The sequence below is a fragment of the Anomaloglossus baeobatrachus genome, chromosome 4 (genome assembly GCF_048569485.1).
Source record: "Anomaloglossus baeobatrachus isolate aAnoBae1 chromosome 4, aAnoBae1.hap1, whole genome shotgun sequence".
Taxonomy (NCBI): domain Eukaryota; kingdom Metazoa; phylum Chordata; class Amphibia; order Anura; family Aromobatidae; genus Anomaloglossus; species Anomaloglossus baeobatrachus.
This window is the reverse complement of record NC_134356.1, coordinates 173,238,009-173,258,571: the sequence shown is the minus strand read 5'-3', so window position 1 is coordinate 173,258,571 and position 20,563 is coordinate 173,238,009. Positions and strand designations below refer to the sequence as shown.

Here is a 20,563-nt window from a genome sequence, read left to right as displayed (position 1 = left end):
CTACCTGGCTGCCGCAGTACGACGGGAAACCTGATGCGTTACAGGTCTTCCGGAAAAAGCTTAGCCCGCTCCTAGAATTGTACCCCCTGACTGATAAGCAACGTGCAGCGGTAGTGCTGGGGCAGCTAACCGGCGCGGCTGAGCAGGAGGCGGAGACCTGGGCCGAGGGGGACCGGTTCTCTGTAGCCACCATCTTTGAGAAACTACAGACCGCCTTTGAGACCCGTACCGAAGCCGAGCTGAGGATGCAGTTTTACCAATGTCGGCAACGGCCTGTGTACAGCATTCGGGACTACGCTTTACGACTGCAAACCGCCCTCCGCACACTGAAGCGGGTGGACACCATCAATGAGGCTGACAGCAACAAAATGTTAATAGAGCAATTTGTGCAGGGGATAAGGTCCTCCGAGGATCACAAACAACTCCGGCTGTGGGCCAAGGAAAACACTGATGTGGACTTTGCTGTGTTAAAGGACCGGGCCATTAAAGCTCTGCAACCCCCGGCTTCGGAAGTCTTGGAACCAGCCCCGTGGCCAGTTGAGACGGCCCCCGTCGTGGTGGCCCCTGCCCTACCAGCATCTCCAGTACCTACAGCTCCAAGCAGCACAATGGAAGAACTGGCTGCCCAGGTCCGCCGCATGGATGGAGACCTCGCCAAGATCCTCACCGCACTCCAGCCTCAGACCATATCCCAGCCTCCGGCAAAGATACAGCTCGCTGACCATCCTGAGGACGTCCCCTGGATGCAGCGGAGAAGAACCAATGACTCACGGTATGGACCCCCGATTTGTTACAGGTGCAGCAAACCCGGCCACTACTCCCGACAGTGTCCGTTAAACGAGCAACCCCTGGGGCCAGGGGCCAATCCTCAGGAGTAGAACCCCATGGCCCCCCAGACTGGCGGGACCGGTACATCTGGGCCAGGCCTATCATTCCCGTGGCTGTGGACGGCATACCGGTGATGGCTCTCCTGGACACTGGATCACAGGTAACCACTATACCATACACACTGTATCAACGGTATTGGGGGAAAGACGAGCTGGCTCCCCCAGATGCTAGTATAACACTGATTGCTGCTGATATTTATATCCCACTTGGGTCAGTGGGAGTCCAAGTGGCCATGTGACGCCCTGGACAAGCCAGGGGTCACAGGTCATAACACCACCACTCCCTACACCCCAGTTAGTAACACCAAGGCTAACCTAAAATCCTTGTTGCCTTCCTCCAGGGGCTGATGTCCACACCAGGGGGTGGGCCAGGTGGTTGGCTCCGCCCACCGAGGAGTTCACAGCCCTGGAGGCGGGAAAACCAGGCAGTTGAAGCCAGACTAGAGTCTGAGGAGGAGTTCAAGCTAGGGGAGTGAAGTAGAAGGAAGTAGTAGTGGAGCTAAGGAGAAAAGCTGAAGTGACAGAAAGAGTGAGAGTAGTAAAGCCTGAAGTTGTTCCGGGTGTGTGCCCCGGACAGTGACAGCAAGGTCAGCAGACGGCGGTGATAGTCCGCAGGGGTGACTGCTTGGAGGTTGTTGGAAGGACCGCGGACGGGTGGTGACCCGGCGGTCTGGAGCAGTATATGAAGAACAGTCAGCACCAGGGCAGGGGCCTTTCGGATCCCGGCAAGGCTAGGAGTCGTCATAATTTGCAGGAAAAAGGGACCGTCACCGTCACCTACTGGGGAAAGCAAGTGCAGCCGTCCGTGGGAACCGTCTTTCCAGCCGTGTGTTTTACCGAGAACTGTGTCATTGTCTCAGGCTGAGTGAGTACCACAGTGCCGCAAGGCACAGAGCTGCCCCCGCGTCCCTGCACCCCACCAAGCCCTGCATCACCCACCTCATCACTGGGCCCCGGGACAACCAACCCCCCTACCCACGGAGGGGAGGACTCACATCTAGCTGCTCCATACCACCACTCCCGGGATCCCCATACAGAGCAGCGGTGGTGTCAACAAATCACCACAACCGTGGGTGGCGTCATGGACAATAAACTATCCCAAAACACCAATTCCCCTTTCACTCACGGGCGAGGAACGCCGCTCGAGCCCCCGGGATCCGGCCCATCGCTCGAGCCACCGAGCAGCGGCAGCAGCGGGCCGCAGCAGCCGGACCCGAGCAGTAGGGAGGGCGCGGCGTCCCCTCATCCGCCGTGGCATCACGAACAGGATCTTACCGCTCTGCTGTTGGGTAGAGGTGCGCCTTGTGACCGCCGGAGGTATCCGGCCGGAAAAATTGAGAAGTCGCCATCTTTGGCGCGAAAAGTTCCCGCTCGAGCGTCTTCTCGAGTAGTAGAGGCGCGAAGGCCAAAACCCCGTCCCGAGAGAGGAGGGGCCGGAAAGAGGCTAAGGGGGATGCGATGGCGGCTGGCTGCATGTGAACGCAGCTATAAAAGCAGGGACGCCAGGACTCTGCGGACATCTTGTTCCTGGGAGAAGCCGCCAGCAGCGTGTGGATGCCGTCCCGCAACACCGTAGCCCCCGCGCCTGGAACCGCGGCGTGGGTGGAGATCCGGACCGCGCAGCTCTACCAACGGCTGCAGGTTAAGATGCAGCTCCTCATGGAGGAGTAGGAGACCGACATGGCGGACGTTATAGCAACCGTGCGGAGACGCGAGGAGGAAGCGGAGGAAGGGAGGGTGAGTGACCCACGCCCCGATGCCCTTGAAGGGCCGGTCATCGCGGCTGCGGGACCCGGTCCAAGCCCTCTCCCCCCGCTGCCTCCCTCGCCACCCGTCTCGGAAGCCGTGACCTCGCCATTAGGCCCGCTACCACCGCAACCGGTAGCGATACCCAGCATGCCCGCCCAGGCGGGCCGACCTGTAGCCGGAGCCCGTAGTCGACCGGAGGTGTTGCCCTGGAAGGCTCCGAAGACCGAACCGGAGGCGTCTTCCGAGAAAGTCCCCGAGCCGGAGCCGGTGACCCGCTCCGTGCCGAAGGCCCAACTGCGGAAAGCCCCTGTGCCCATCCCCCACACCTCGGCTGAGGTTGCGCCGGGTTGCCGATGCAAGGCAGCGTCTAAGGCCACGTCACCGCGGGACCTGTCGCCCAGAGTACCAGCAGTGGGCAATGTCAAACAGGTCTTGCGGGCCCCGACCCGTGCGCCAGAGCTCGCAGCAGCGCCGTACTGGGACAGGGAGCCGGTACCGTTGGGCCTGGAGATCGGTGAGAGGGAGAGGAAGAAGGCGGAGCTGGTGGCCCGTGCAATCTGGGAAAAAGAGAGCCTCCGTCAGGCAACGTTCCGTGTCCGGGGCCCGCTGTACGAAGGGCAGGTGAGGCGGTTTGATGTCCGCCGGGGCTATGGGTTTATATATGAACCGGGCCTGGAGGCCGAAGTGTTTATAGCCCAGCGGGATGTGAATGCGCACCTGCCTGAAGAGCATCCCGGCCGTAACCTGATGCCGGGTGACATCGTGCAGTATACCCGGCACTGTGGAGAGAGGGGGTGGTTCGCCCTAGATGCAAAACTGAGGGGCAGCCAGGAGAGCCGAGTGAGTTCTGCACCCCCTCCCTCAGATAAAGCCGGATACTCTGAGTAAAGGCAGCGGAGCACCGTTGCACCGTCCCCGTTGGGACCACCACTGAGTTTTGTTTGAAAAAGTTTACAGAAGATGATAAGCAGAAATGATAACCGAACAGTTACCAGATTGTCTGACCGTGATTGAGAGAACCGGCCGTTGCCGGCACCGTTGTCCCCGTGGGGACCGTTTAAAAAGTTGCATGAGGAACTGCTCATGGACAAGCCCATGAACTTGCAGGGCAACCACAAACGTTAAGTGGCATGTAAATAAGTTGTTTTACCGTTACCATTTCCGCAATTACCGCCTCCGGAGAGGCAGGTTGGAGGGAGGGCCCACAGCAGAGCAGGCTGGGGCCCAGCCACCACAGGAACCGGTGGCTACCCTCTGGAGGGGAAGGACAGATCCCGCTCGGGTAACTTGTGCTGGACTGGGGTCAAGGGGTGCTGCCTGGGCTTTAGGGGCAGCATCAGGGCCAGGTTGCTTGGGTGGGAGAGAGCGGAGACCGTAACCGTAAACCGTTTGCAACGTTTAAGTACTGAACCTCCCGATGTGGGATGATGTCATAAGTTGTTATGTTTACCGTTTTACCTTATATATTTTTCAGAAAATAAAACCGGTGTTGGACGGGCAGCCCACGGACGGTCTGCATTTTGCTAAGGGGGAATGTGACGCCCTGGGCAAGCCAGGGGTCACAGGTCATAACACCACCACACCCTACACCCCAGTTAGGAACACCAAGGCTAACCTAAAATCCTTGTTGCCTTCCTCCAGGGGCTGATGTCCACACCAGGGGGTGGGCCAGGCGGTTGGCTCCGCCCACCGAGGAGTTCACAGCCCTGGAGGCGGGAAAACCAGGCAGTTGAAGCCAGACTAGAGTCTGAGGAGGAGTTCAAGCTAGGGGAGTGAAGTAGAAGGAAGTAGTAGTGGAGCTAAGGAGAAAAGCTGAAGTGACAGAAAGAGTGAGAGTAGTAAAGCCTGAAGTTGTTCCGGGTGTGTGCCCCGGACAGTGACAGCAAGGTCAGCAGACGGCGGTGATAGTCCGCAGGGGTGACTGCTTGGAGGTTGTTGGAAGGACCGCGGACGGGTGGTGACCCGGCAGTCTGGAGCAGTATACGAAGAACAGTCAGCACCAGGGCAGGGGCCTTTCGGATCCCGGCAAGGCTATGAGTCGCCATAATTTGCCAAATCCGTCAGTGAAGGGGACGTCTGTCTCCTAACAACCAAGTCCCGATTGAAGGCAACAGTCCAACCGTAACGAAGAGACACCGCCACCGCCAGGGCACCAGTTTCTCAGGGCCAGCGCCTGCGGGCAAAGTAGGGTTCCTCCGGCCCATATCCAAGCCGGGGAGTGGGTTACCGGTGGGAACCCATCGCAACCATCATCATCTTGGGTGCAGGAAAAAGGAACCTTCACCGTCACCTACTGGGGAAAGCAAGTGCAGCCGTCCGTGGGAACCGTCTTTCCAGCCGTGTGTTTTACCGAGAACTGTGTCATCGTCTCAGGCTGAGTGAGTACCACAGTGCCGCAAGGCACAGAGCTGCCCCCGCGTCGCTGCACCCCACCAAGTACCAAGTCCTGCATCACCCACCTCATCACTGGGCCCCGGGACAACCAACCCCCCTACCCACGGAGGGGAGGACTCACATCTAGCTGCTCCATACCACCACTCCCGGGATCCCCATACAGAGCAGCGGTGGTGTCAACAAATCACCACAACCGTGGGTGGCGTCACGGACAATAAACTATCCCAAAACACCAATTCCCCTTTCACTCACGGGCGAGGAACGCCGCTCGAGCCCCCGGGATCCGGCCCATCGCTCGAGCCACCGAGCAGCGGCAGCAGCGGGCCGCAGCAGCCGGACCCGAGCAGTAGGGAGGGCGCGGCGTCCCCTCCTCCGCCCGCGACAGCCATGACTGTGGGGCGAGCTGAACTACAACACCAGGGTATGATTGTGATAATGAATGAACCCAGTGATCATAACCCGAAGATAGTGCTAGGAACCAATGTGATGGAGCACTGTATGAGCGATGTGTTGACCCTACTGCAGCAGCTGGCCGCCACGGCGGCGGGGAGCCGACAAAGAGCTGTGCAGCGTGAGATCCGAGCCTTGATGTATCGCCAGCATGTAAACTCGACGGGAGGAGAGATTGGTGGGGTGAGAGTGATGGATGTTGCCCCGTTGACTATGCCCCCTAGGAGTGAGATGATGATTTGGTGTAGGGCAGCAGTAGGGCCTCAGGGGCGTGACTACCCTGCCATGATAGAGCCCATGCCCTCCGAGCACTGGCCCACAGTAATGGCCGCCCGAGGGGTGGTAGATGTAAAGAAGGGGAGAGTGCCCGTGAGGGTGCTGAACTGTGGGGAGGAAGAAGTCAGGCTTCCCCGGTATGCCACACTTGCCAAGTTGCTCACCCTAGATCCCCACACCATCCACGAAGCAGCTCCTCCAGTTTCACTACCTACTGCCAGCACTCACCCGCCCCAAGGGGAGTTAGACGAGTGGCACCAACAGCTACACGTGGGCACTGACGATACCCCTACACATCACAAAGAAGGGGTATACAGGGTGGTACGGGAGTACGAGCAAGTTTTTAGCAAACATCCCCTAGACTTTGGACAGATTAAAGGGGTCCAACACCATATCCCTACCGGTGAACATCCCCCTATCAAAGAGAGGTACAGGCCCATTCCCCCTGCACACTACCAGTGCGCCAAGGACATGTTGAGGAACATGAGGGAGGCAGGGGTTATCAGGGACAGCTGTAGTCCCTGGGCCGCCCCGTTGGTGCTGGTTAAGAAGAAGGACGGCACCATGCGGATGTGCGTGGATTACCGGAAGATTAACCAGATAACGCATAAAGATGCCTACCCTCTGCCCCATATCGAGGAGTCCATGTCCGCGCTGAGAACCGCAAACTACTTCTCCATGCTTATCATAAAAAAGAGAAGTTTTGGCAGCACTCTGCGGTGTCAAGAAATCTATTTTATTTTTCTTTTTTGCAGACAGGTGATACAAACATGAGGGAGCAGGGGGAGCGGAGCACAAGGACGACGGTACTGTTTCGCACCTCTAGGGGTGCTTTCACGGGTCCACACAGAGCAACGTGAGTGTTAACCACTTAAATAGGGTAATTTTTTAACTCAACGTGTTACTTGTTAAAAACAAATTAAAAACATTCACTGAATAACAAACACTCTTTAAGCTGATGTTAGGACATAATCACAGTTCGACTCAAATAGATATTATTCAGTAGAGACATCGTATTAGGACTAATAATTCAATAGTCATTTCAAAAACATGATATATAATCATTGTCGTGTCAGAAATCTCATTTCAAACACTAGTTTTATAAATATATTAATCTTGATTTTTAGTGACCAAAAAAGTATGTATAACTATTATATCATATGACTACTGTATATATCTTATATACTTGATCAAGACAGAAAAATCTGAAAAGAGAGGACAGATGTATAATATAGGGAAGAAAAAAAAAAAAAAATTCTATAAAAAAATGGCTAAATCATTCTTATCGTTGAACCCAATGGGTCCCATTGCCTTACTTTCTATAATCCATCGGGCCTCTCTTCTCAGCAAATATTTGTGCATATCCCCCCCTGCTGGGGAGGGTGTAATTTTTTCCAAACCTGCAAATTGTAAAAGTCTATGATTACCATTATGTGTGTTACGCATATGAGTGATGAGGCGAGTGGCTCCAATGCCAGTACTGATCGAGTGTGAATGTTCCCGGAATCTGATAAAGAGGGGTCTAATTGTCTTGCCTATGTAGAAAAACCCACATGGAAAAAAAATGACGTACACTACCCACTTAGTGCGACAAGTAACTAATCCTTCTATTTTATACCATTTATCACCTACTTTGATGTTTTTCCCTGTGAGATGTTGATCACAAAAGGAGCAATTCCCGCATTTGAAATTCCCTATCGGGGCTGCCCTTTCTAGCCAGGTTTTTTGTTGGATAAATCGTCTCTTTATGAGTAAATCTCCTATATTTTTGGACCTACGATAAGTAATTTGCGGTTTTCTAGCTGCTATCTCCTGTAAATCTTTATCATTTTCAATAATGTGCCAGTGTTTATTAATCACTGATTTTATTCTCTGGTCCATGGAACCAAATTTGAAATTGAATCTAAACCGTTCATTTTTTTCTATGTCCGTTTTTTTAGGAGTATGAATATTTTTATTGTGTTTTTGTAAAGATTTTTCTAGGGCTTTAGAAATGTTTTTTTGCGGGTATCCCCTTTCTCTTAGTCTAGTGCTTAGCTCATTTGCTTGTTCCAAAAAACGTTCTTTGCTACTGTTCAGCCTTTTGACTCTTAAAAAGATCAATACCATATTCACAATTTTTATGTGATCGGGGTGGGCACTATCATGCCGCAAGAGAGTGTTCACTGCTATTGATTTTCTGTATAGCTCTGTCTCTAGGTCGTTATTTTGAACCGAGATTTTAATATCCAGGAATTCTAAGTTGGAACCCCCAAACACGCTGGTAAAATACATATTATATTTATTTGTTTCATTTAGGGACGTCACAAAATCCTCAAATTGTTTCTGTGTGCCATCCCAAATGATCAGGATGTCATCCACATAGCGAAAAAAATACTTGATGTGGCACAAAAAACTGTTGGCATCAGTATAGATCATGTCGTCCTCAAATCTGGCCAAAAATAAATTGGCTAATGTACATGCTATGGGGGTGCCCATAGCCACACCCCCATGTTGTAGATACCAGGTGTTGCCAAACTTGAACACATTATTTTTTAATACAATTGTTAAAGCCTCACTTACGAAATTCACAAAGTCGCCGGATTCGCCTATGTTAGTCAAAAAGTATCTGACAGCCTCCACACCCTGATCTTGAGGGATCCGGGTGTAGAGGCTCTCGACGTCAATAGAAGCTAGGTTGTATCCCGGCTGCCACTGGACATCCTTCAGCACTTTCAGGCAGTCATCTGAGTAACGGATAAAGGAAGGTATCTCTCTCAAGAGTGGGTTCAGCAGCCAACGTAAGTATCTTGATAATGGCTCAGTTGCTGAACCCACTCCTGATATAATAGGACGTCCAGGAGGCCTTTCCGTCGACTTGTGAATTTTTGGTACGAAGTACCAATGAGGTCTATTCGGATGTAAGGGAAAAAGGCTTTCTGCTTTTTTGTTGGAAATCGTGCCCAGAGTTACCTGTCTATTGAGAAAGCTGCGTATTTTTTCTTGAATCTTAGGCATAGGATCTGTTTTTAATTTTGTATATACATTAGCGTCAGCTAGTTGTCTATTAGCTTCTTGTAGATAATAATCTCTACTTAGCAGTACTGTTGCTCCCCCCCTTATCTGCTTTTCGAATTATTATATCTTCCCATGAACTTAACTGTCTAATCGCTGCTGTTTCTGCGTCTGTCAGGTTAGGGGGCATTAGAGGATATTTCAGGCTTTCAATGTCTTGCAGCACTAACTTCTGGAATATATCAATACAATTACCAGGAACCACTGGTGGAAAGAAATCTGATTTAATCCCTCCCTGAAAATATGCAGCCTGTGTGGCTATTGGTAATCGCTGTAAGGACTCATCATTTTCTGTCAGACTCAATAGGGTCAGTGTATCTTCTCTCACTGAGTCAAGTGCAGAGTCCTTAAAGCAAAAACCAACTGGACCTATTCTACAGGGTTGTTCTGCCACGGCCTTTTCTTTATTAGTAGTATTGGCACCAGCGAAGAATTTTTTTAGGTGGATTTTTCTGCAAGACTTGTAGAGATCAATCTGGAAATCTGTGAAACAATTTTTGTTTGCCTGAGAAATTCTAAGTCCCTTTTCTAGAGCTGTGATCATGTCCTTGGTCAGGGTTCTTTGGGACAAGTTGTAGATTTTATGTCCCTGATTATTCAATTTCTCCATGAAACTTGTTTTATTCTCCTGATGTCGGCGTCTTCTTTGCCTCCTTCCCCCTCTGCGTGTAGTCTTCCTAAAGGGGCTATTCCTGATGGACCTTGACTGTCCTCTCCGCCAGTCCTTTTTTTTTTTTAGGGGGTGGTGGTTCATCAGTCCCACTGGAGTCAGACTCTGTGGTCCACGCGCCTCTTTTAGTTTTTCCGAAGTTTTTAGAAAATCTTTTACGAAATGTATTCTTCTTAGGTGGTGAGCCTGTAGTTGTTATTCTATTCTTCCACCTAAAAATCATATTCGTTTCGTAATCAACTTTATCTCTTAGGAATTTTTCTTTCTTCCTTTCTTTGATTACGGTTTGGTATGGGATTAGTTTTTTATCAAGATTTTTCAAAAAATTCTGCCATTGATCTTGTGAAAAACGGGACTGCAATTCTCTTCTGAGTCTAATAAGCTCTTGGGTAACCAAATCGTGCTCTTCAATATTCTTTTCCAAAACAATGGTAAGGAATTGCATAGAACTTTCTTTTTGGACCTGTTCCCATTTATCTCTAAAATCAGAGTCATGCTGGTAAAAAGAGATATGTTTCATGACTCGTAGTCCTCTAGGCACTCTGACATCGTATAAAGCCTCTGATAGAGACTGGATCGTCCAAAACAGACTTATTTCTTTTTCTGCCATAGTGGCAATCTTATATTCAAGACTTTTAGTACTAATAACGTCCGTATTTAGCTTGGTATTGCATTCAGTGAAAAAAGTGCTCGCTCCCTCTCTCCCTGCTAGTAATCCTGCACCTGTGCCCTCCAGGCTGTCTGCTGCAGATACTTCCATCATTATTGCCGTAGTGCAGTATTCCTAAATATAATTTTCTTTATGATACTTGTAAGCGTGCTAGTGCTTGTAGATTAGCTAAATTCAAAAAGTGATAAAAATAGAAGAAAAAACAAAAGTTGTGCACTGCACTGCTTACCACTCTGTGGAAAATGCTGCAAGAAAGTCTTTTGGCTCAATTCCATGTAGAGCCTGTCTTGTGGGTGCTTGAAGTGCAGATCAGCTGCTGTATCCTCACATTGGACTTGGCTGAAAAAAACAGCTGACGGCAAGTGGAAGTCCTGAACTACCGTGGTGCTAAATGCCAAGAAGCCAGAGCAAGTACCAATATCATAAAAAAGAGAAGTTTTGGCAGCACTCTGCGTTGTCAAGAAATCTATTTTATTTTTCTTTTTTGCAGACAGGTGATACAAACATGAGGGAGCAGGGGGAGCGGAGCACAAGGACGACGGTACCGTTTCGCACCTCTAGGGGTGCTTTCACGGGTCCACACAGAGCAACGTGAGTGTTAACCACTTAAATAGGGTAATTTTTTAACTCAACGTGTTACTTGTTAAAAACAAATTAAAAACATTCACTGAATAAAAAACACTCTTTAAGCTGATGTTAGGACATAATCACAGTTCGACTCAAATAGATATTATTCAGTAGAGACATCGTATTAGGACTAATAATTCAATAGTCATTTCAAAAACATGATATATAATCATTGTCGTGTCAGAAATCTCATTTCAAACACTAGTTTTATAAATCTCCACCCTTGACCTCACCAGTGGGTACTGGCAGGTGGCCGTGGCGCCCAAAGACCGAGAGAAAACTGCCTTTACCACCTCTATGGGACTCTGTGAATTCAACAGTATGCCGTTCGGGCTGTGCAATGCCCCTGGTACCTTCCAACGGCTGATGGAGTGCTGTTTGGGGCAGCTGAATTTTGAGACCGTCCTGTTGTATCTGGATGATGTAATTGTGTATTCACAGACATATGAAGCCCATCTGGAACACCTAGCCGAGGTGTTCGCGTCCCTTGCCAAGTACGGGATGAAGTTGAAGCCCTCCAAGTGTCATCTGCTGAAACCCAGAGTGCAGTACCTGGGGCATGTAGTGGGAGCAGAAGGTGTCGCCCCCGACCCCGAGAAGGTCACTGCCATCCAAGACTGGCCGAGACCAACCACAGTGAGGGAAGTAAGGCAGTTTCTGGGTCTGGTAGGGTACTACCGTCGCTTCATCAAGGGATACACGAAGATGGCTGCCCCCATGCAAGACCTCCTCGTGGGACAGACCAAAGGTGGTAGATCCCTCGGAGCCCCACTGGTGTGGGAAGAGAGGCATGAGGAATCCTTCCGCCAGCTGAAAGCGGCCTTGACCGGAGAGGAGATCCTAGCGTACCCTGATTACAGCCGCCCATTCATCCTCTACATTGATGCCAGCAATGTGGGTTTGGGGGCAGTCCTATCCCAGGTCCAGGACGGGAAGGAAAACGTGATTGCTTATGCTAGCCGAAAGCTCCAACCGACTGAAAGGAACCCTGAGAACTACAGCTCTTTCAAGCTCGAGCTCCTGGCGCTGGTGTGGGCTATCACCGAGCGGTTCCGCCATTACCTGGCCGCAGCAAAGTTCACCGCTTTCACAGATAATAATCCGCTGACCCACCTGGACACGGCCAAGTTGGGCGCGCTGGAACAGCGGTGGGTGGCCAGGCTAGCCAACTACGATTTCACCATCAAATAAAGGGCCGGTCGTGCCAATGTTAATGCTGATGCACTCTCTCGGATGCCCCACTTGTCAGAAGAGGGGTGCGAGGATGACGACCTCGAAGAGATCGAGTTGCCTGCATTTCACCAGCCACCAACTGAGAAGGTGCATGTCTACCAGCAACGGGCGAATCTGGACCCACTGCCCAGTCAGGAGTGGCAGGAAGCTCAAAACCAGGTGCCCGCTGTCCGCCTAGTTAAGACCTTGGTGGAGCAAGGTGCTGCTGGGATAGACCCTGCTGCCCCAGCTGAAGCCCAGCGCCTGTGGCGAGAACGGACCCGGTTGTATCTACACCAGGGGAAGTTGTACCGTGAGCTGATTAACCCGAAGATTCATGAGAAAATCCGCCAGTTGGTGATTCCCCAAGCTAATGTGCCCACCTTTTTACAAGCGTACCATGATGGTGCCAGACACTTCGGATGGAAGAATCTGGAAATGCTGTTGAGAGAGCGGTTCTATTGGAGTGGGATTCGGGAGTCTGTAGAGGCCTGGTGCCGAGAGTGCGGTCCTTGCATGCTGAGGAGGAAGGACGAGGCCAGCCAGAAGGCGCCCCTACACCCGATCATTACACATCAACCGCTGGAGCTGGTCGCCCTGGACCATGTAAAGCTCACCCCCAGCCGAAGTGGGTACACCTACGCTCTAACCATAGTAGACCACTATTCGAGGTTCATGGTGGTTGTCCCAGTCAAGGACCTAACTGGTCGTACCGCCGCTAGAGCGTTCCAGGCTTATTTCTGCCGACCACATGGGTACCCTGAGAAGGTGCTTACTGACCAACTGGCCTTTCAAGCAGAGGTGTTTCATGAGTTTTGCCAGTTGTACGGCTGCAGGAAGATCCGGACCACGCCTTACCATGCCCAGACCAACGGCATGTGTGAGAAGATGAACCACTTGGTCCTGGGCCTCCTCAAGACGTTGCCGCTGGAAGAGCGGAACCTGTGGCCGGAGAAGCTACCTGACTTGGACGATATGTACAACAATATCCCTTCCAGCTCAACGAAGTGCACCCCAGCATAACTGACGAGTGCTCGCCCCGGTCGGCTACCGGTGGATCTAGACATGGGACTGGAAGCCCCAGAAGCACTCCCTTCGACAGCTGAATGGGAAACTCGAAGGAGGGTACAATACCGAGAGATTCAAGAATATGTCGAGAAGAACTTGAGTCGGAGTCGAGAACAGCAGGAGCAGCGCTTCAACCAGAAGGCGTCTGCTGGCCCTTTCCAGCCTGGAGATGTAGTGCTGAAGCGGAAAAGGAGGACCCATAAGCTGGATGATCAATGGAAACAAACCCCATACGTCATACAGCCCACGGGATGGGAAGATGGGAAGGCCTACCAGATCAGCCGTGACCAAGGGGGCACTTTGGCCACGGTTTCCCGGGACCATCTGAAAAGGTGCCCACCAGCATTGAGGGCAGCGGCTGAAGTTCCGGTTCCTCCACCAGCGGAGAAGGCAAAAGAGGTAATCCACACCGTGATGGGTGACTTCCCGGCGGACTGGCCTACACAGAACGGCGCGGTGATTCTTCCAGTGATACTGTTCCCACAACCTGTGGATGAAGAAGTAATGGAGGCAGTCAACCGTGAGCTAGTGCCAGTGCCCAGGGATGAACCTGTACCCAACTCCCCTATGCCTCCGCCTGCCCCACACGATAGCAGGGAGGAGGAACCGATTGTTCCCTCTGCCCCACTGCCTATCCCCACTGACACTGGACCCAGGAGATCCACTCGTCCCAACCTAGGTAGACCCCCACTTAGGTACAGGGAAACTACTATCTAGGGGGGGGGACCAGCTGTATGTGTTTAAAAGTTTTGAAAGTTTTGAAAAATGAAAATGAGTGATCAACCGAAGTTCATCTGATTGTCAACTGCTGATTGAAACCGGTAGTTGCCGGCACCGTTGTCCCCGTGGGGACCGTTCAAAAAGTTGCATAAAGAACTCTTTATGGACAAGCCCATGAACTTGCAGGGCAACCACAAACTAGTGGCTTGTAAATAAAAATTTTGTTATAGCTTCACCGTTACCGCCTCCGGAGAGGCAGGTTGGAGGGGGGGCCCGCAGTGGAGCAGGCTGGGGCCCAGCCACCACCGGTGGCTACCCTCTGGGGGTTCCAGGGGCTCCCCATGGACGTGGGTCCCCTGGAAAGGACAGATCCCACTCGGGTGACTTGTGCTGGACTGGGGTCAAGGGGTGCTGCCTGTTTGCTTGGGGGCAGCATCAGGGCCAGGTTGCTTGGGTGGGAGAGAGCGGAAGCCGTAACCGTTAATCGTTTGCAACGTTTAAGAAAAAGTGCCTCCCGTTGTGGGATGATGTTATTTTACTTGTATTGTGTTTTCTTATCTTTTTGCAGAAAAATAAAACCGGTGATGGACGGGCAGCCCGAGGACGGTCTGCATTTTGCTATGGGGGAATGTGTCGCCCTGGACAAGCCAGGGGCCACAGGTAACAACACCACCACACCCCACACTCCCTGTAGGCACATCGAGGTCAGAACACAAAATCCTTGTTGCCTTCCCCAGGGGCTGATGTCCACACCAGGGGGTGGAGCCAGGCGGTTGGTCTCCACCCACCAAGGAGTTCACAGTCCTGGAGGAGGGAAAAGGAGCAGTTGAGTTTGGACAGTGAAAGTGTGAGGAGCAAAGGGTAGTAGTGGAGCAACTGCCAACCTTTCTGTTCCGTCCGGGCCACACACCCGGACTCTGTCAGTCAGACGGTGGTGACCGTCTGCAGTGGAGGCCGATTGGAGTCTGCCGTAAGGACCGTGGACGGGTGGTGACCCGGCGGTACCGGACCGGCATACAAAGAGAAGCCAGCACCATTGGCAGGGGCCTTTCGGATCCCGGCAAGGCTTGGAGTCGCCGTGAATTTGCCAAATCCGTTAGTGAAGGGGACCTCCGGGTTTCCAAACAGCCAAGTCCCGATAGAAGGCAACCGTCCAACCGAGAAAGGGAGACACCGCCACCGCCAAGGGCAACCATTTCCCAGGGCCAGCGCCTGCGGGCAAAAGGGGCTCCTCCGGCCTACATCCCAGTCGGGGAGCGGGTTACCGGTGGGAACCTATCGCTACCAACATTGAACTTAGGTGCAGGGAGAGACAGTCATCACCAACCTACAGGGAAGAAGCAACCGCAGCCGTCCGAGGGACCTGTCCATCCAGCCGCTTGTTTTACCGTGAACTGTGTCATCATCATTGGGCTGAGTGAGTACCTCCGTGCCGTGCGGCACAGCGCTGCCCCTGCGACCCTACACCTCATCAGGCCCCGCAACCCGCCTGTCATCTATTCCTACCCCATCACCGGGCCCCGGGACAACCAACCCCCTACCCACGGAGGGGAGAAATAACAACAAAGCTGCTCCCTATCACCGCTCCCGGGATCCCCGTCCAGAGCAGCGGTGGTGCCCACACAATCACCACAACCGTGGGTGGCGTCACGGACAATAAATCCCCAAAACCATTCCCCTTTTCACTCACGGGCGAGGAGCGCCGCTCGAGTCCCCGGGATCCGGCCCATCGCTCGAGCCACCGAGCAGCAGCGGCCGCAGCAGCGGCAGCCGGACCCGAGCAGTGGGAGAGCGCAGCGTCCCCTCCTCCGCCCGCGACAACTGCATCACTTTAAGCCTGTGGACTATAGACAGCAGAACAGCAGAAGATTCAGTGACCAAAGCACCAGCGCACCCACAGGACGTGAGTGTCCCAATACAATGATGTCACCGCACCAGGAATCTGATATTCTGTGCATGCGTTGCCTTGCGAGTGGACTCATCAGGATCCTGGATTAGGTGAGTATACAATGTTTTTATTTTATTTAAAACTTGTGATGTGACTGTGGGGATATCAAAAACAAGGTTGGACCTTTATGCAGTGTGGAAGGGCTGAAACAGTGTGGAGGAGACCCTTATACATTGTAAGGACGTCTGTTTGGTGCCTTCATTAAGCTTTGGGGCTATATGTGGGCCATTATATAGTTTGGGGGCAGTTATAGATTTTAGGGACTAATGTGGTGCCATTATAAAGCTTGGGAGATAATGTGGGGCTATTATATTATTGAGTTTGAGGGATAATATTGGTCCAATATATAGTTTGGGGCAAATGTGGGGCCATTATACAGTTTGGGGGCTAATTTCAGACCATTATTCAGTTTGAGGGCTAATGTGGGGAGTAAATACTGCTGGCTCATTATACTGTGTATGAGGGAGTAGTAGGGGCATCATACTGTGTATAGGGGAGCTATGCGCTCATCATACCCTGTGTAGGAGAGTTGTGGGTCCATAATACTGTGTATAGAGTAGCTTTGAGTCAATCATACTGTGTATAGGGAAAGCTGTGTGCCCATCATACTGTGTAGAAGGGAGCTGTGTGTTCATCTTACTGTGTATAGGGGTGGTGTAGGGGCATCATATTGTGTATAAATTAGCAGTAAATTCGGAAATTGAGGAAACATTATGAAATGTTAAGTGGGCACTTAACAACCATTATAGTTATAGGGGCACTCAGAGCATTGTGACAATCAAAGACGGACATCTGCAATTATTACTTTCTGGGGGTAAAATGTGGACACTGTTTTCTAGGGCATTTGCTCAGGGCATTTAATATTTTCTAGGGGGGCAATTTTACCAACTGGAGGACACAAAGGAGGCATTATTACTTTGTAAGGGGCACATTCGTGGCAATTTTATGTGAAGCAGTAAGAGGAGCGCTGTTATTTTGCCAAACAATAGGTGCAGTAATAGGGTCACACATAGCAGCAGTGGCTCAGTATTGGGGTATCTGTAGAATCAGGTGTCTTTGCAAGTTGTGAAATAGATTGAGATGGTGCAGGAAATGTGAGAAGTCAAATCTGCCTTTGTTCTAATCTGTGCAGATGAGTTGAGGCTGGAAGAAGATTTTATATTGGTCTGGGCCAAATGGAAAAAATGGGAAAGTGAACAAATCCATAGGAAAGAATGTCAGCTGTAAGTCACTATCTGTAACAGTACTGTAATCTCATATGTTATGCAGGACTGGTAGCTACCACTATGCGGTCATCGTATGGTCAGTGTTTGAGTAGATATTTATATTCAGTAACTGCGTGGTCATCTGCTGAGGTTCCCCTATACCCATATTGCGTGTAGGCCCATAGTTGTAATCATGGTTACTGGTTAGGGGCCCACTCAGATGTTTCGCTCCCATGAGCTGAACCCTTAGCTACGCCTTTAATAAGAATGTTAAAAAAGCACACACATTTAAGGGTTTTTAATTAAATCTGTGTACATGTGCATGTAATGTAGTTTGAGTGTCACAAATGTTATGACGAGACTTGTGACAGATTTGTCCTAAATTTGCCACTATCATGAAGCACAATTCAGTGTCGTGAAGGGGTTAAAGAGGACCTTTCATCAGGTCAAAAGTGACCAGTTTTGCTTTAGTTATATTCCCGCCGCTGCCCTGCATTTTGTACTTTTTTTTTTGTTGCAATAGGTTTCCAGAGATAGGGATCTTTTTATTTAGTGCTATATTTTAGGGCCTTAACAGGGAGACATTACTCACAGAGTAATAATGGAAAGCAGCCTAAAGACAGACCCCCAGGGTATCCTGCATGAAACTCCCTCTTGGTAAAGTCCATAAAAAGTAGAACTAAAAAAGGCACAAATCTGTGAAACAGTTGGATTTAAAAAAACAAACAAAATACAGAATACTAAGAGGAGCAGTGATAATAAAAGAAGAGCAAAAACTGGTGATTTTTGACCTGGTGAAAGGTTCCCTTTTTCTAGGCCTAAAACACACTTCCGCAGAAAAATCGTCCGTGTGACACGGTCCGTTTTTCGGGTCCGTGTTCCATTTTTTTTGGGGCGTTTCTCCGGTACGTATGGCATCCGTGTGATGGCGTATGCGAGCCGTGTGTGCGTGTGGAATGTCCGTATTGAAATACAATACGTACGTGTGCAGTCCGTGTGCCGTCCGTTTTTTCAGATCCGTATTTTCAAACAAATAACCTTGTTAGCCCATCATAATGTGCTCCTGGTGTGTTAAATTGGTCAATTAACTACCCAATTTGGTTAGTTTGCTTAAAAAACCTTAACAAACTTGGCTTCTGAGCTTATTCTCACATTAGACACACTCCAAAATGTCTCACTCCAATGAAGGAATCATGTATTTGCTCTGGTTGATATCTAGGAGATTTGGGGTTAGGCGACATATGATTGAAGAAGAGCCACCACTGGAGAGAAGGATGTGGATCCACCCCCTTGTGAAGCTCAGGAAAACACATGGGCATTTTAATATTCTCTATGGCGAAATGCGGAAATTGCCACCAAAATTCCAAGCCTACTGCCATCTCACCATGAATTCATTTGACAACATCCTTGGCCTTGTGTACCATCGTTTGAAGCATCAGGACACCTCTATGCACCTCAGCATCTCCCCTGAGGAACGACTGTTGGTGACTTTATGGTAGCTGTTGTCATGAATACTCATGTTTTATCTGTTATTTTGAAATACATGTTAAATCACAAAGGCATAATTTTGTTTAAATTATGTAATTTAAAATTTAATTATTTGTTGAACAAGCTTGTTTATTAAACAGAAAAATAAATATTTTTCCAATATGGAAAGTAAAGATCACATATGTTTTCCCAACAAAAGCAATAAAAAAATAGTCATACACAGTATATCGCCAGTCATTGGATGATACAAATATTTGGTGTGAAATACAACTTACATGAATAGTCAAAGTAATGTCATGTTTTTATTCTATTTCAGCTACCTAGCAACTGGCCAATCCATCAGCAGTCTACATTTCGAATTCTTATTGGGAAGGTTCACAATTGGCAAGATTATCCTGCATACCTGCACTGTGCTATGGGAGACCCTTAGGCATCATGTCATGCAGCTGCCTTCAACACAGGAATGGATGCACATTTCAGATGAATTTTTGGAGAAAACAGCTTTCCCTAATTGTATTGGCGCCATTGACGGAAAGCACATTAGAGTGAAGAAACCACCGAACTCTGCATCAAGATATTTTAATTATCATAAGTTTTTTTCTGTAGTTATTTTGGCCATGGTAGATACAAACTACTGCTTTTTATTTGCTGATATTGGGGCCTATGGCAGTGCCTCAGATGCACGCATTTTCAGAAGCTCACGTTTAGCAAGACGATTAATGTCTGATAGTTTAACTTTGCCTGCACCAAGACCATTGTTTGGTACTAATGGCCCTATTGTTCCTTTTGTAATGGTTGAAGATCAGGGGTTTGCATTGTCTAGGCATTTGATGCGTCCATATCCCAGAAGGGGGCTGGACAGATCAAAAGCCCTATTTAATAGCAAATTGGCCAGAGCACGTTGCTATGTTGAACGTGCCTTTGGCATTTTGGCCTCAAGATGGAGCATTTATCAAACCACCATCCAACTCCAACCAACCACCGTCAAGGCTGTCATTAAAGCTACAGTAGTGTTACATAATTACTGTAGATTACATGAAAGCAATGACGAAGACATTGAGGAGTTGCCTGCTTTAAATGTACCATTTGTAGAGAATGGTAGTGTTAGAACCACTGTGTCCACTTCTGGTCTACAAGTGAGGAATCAGTTTAAAGATTATTTTAGTTTAAATCACCATAGTCATGTATAATTTTGACATTGTTATAGTTTTTTATCACTTGGTTACATAAGCACAAACACATATGTAATACAAAAGAGAAAATGACCATACATAGGTATAATTTGTGTTTTTTTTGTTGGTTGGTTGTGTTTGTGGTCCCCATAAGCTATTGTGATATAACTATATTGCTATAAAATCTGGAATTCTAAAAACAGTACTACTGAATGTACATGACTAATAAAAATATGGCAGTTTGTTTTAGAAAAAAATAGTCCAGAATTATTATTTTACCTATGTATGTATGTTATCTTTTGCAATACACCCTGTATTTTTTTTGTTTTGTTTTGATCAATTTTGTCAGGGACATTAGCCCATACAAAACACCATACTTTATTATGCAATAATGTCACGCAAGCATAATTTGTTTGACACTATTGGAATACAAGTATGAGACCAGACAATATGCAGATACTGCATAGTGGCTGGATTTTTATAATAAAGGTGTCTGAATGTTAGTGTAGTGGTTTATGTGCGTGCATTTTTTCCCTAAACCCAGTTTATTCTAATGGATGGTCCAAACAACATGTCCAGAGCAAGGCTAAATTCTAACAGGCAGGTATTGATTTTGAAGTGATAGAGTAATTTCTATTGATTTTTTGGGAAGTAAAACATAAATATGACCACATGCATATAGAGTAAGTAATGTGTTACATTTTGATATGTTTTCCCACCAGCAATACCCTAGAAAAGATACCAAAAAGTAAAATAATACATACAATATCACATTATGATTCAACTAAATCCTCTAGGCTAGTGATGCTTTCCTGTGTAGTCTCCATTGCATTGACATCTACAGAATATGTTTGCTGCACAACACTAGATGTTGTAGTGAGTGACTGATCAGTGTTTCCACTAGTAACAGTTGTTGTACTTGGAACAAATAATGATGCAGTTGTTTGAGCAGATGGAAGACCAACAACCATCC

General features: G+C 49.1%; 1 long non-coding RNA gene across 1 annotated transcript in view; it reads left to right on the top strand.

Moving 5' to 3' along the window:
• The window catches only part of LOC142303318 (uncharacterized), a 140,408-nt gene extending 120,730 nt beyond the window's left edge, over positions 1-19,678 (top strand). Inside the window, exon 3 of the long non-coding RNA XR_012753006.1 lies at positions 18,735-19,678. This is a non-coding gene — a long non-coding RNA (uncharacterized LOC142303318). The remainder of the gene's footprint in view (positions 1-18,734) is intronic.
• The last annotated feature ends 885 nt before the right edge of the window (positions 19,679-20,563 follow it).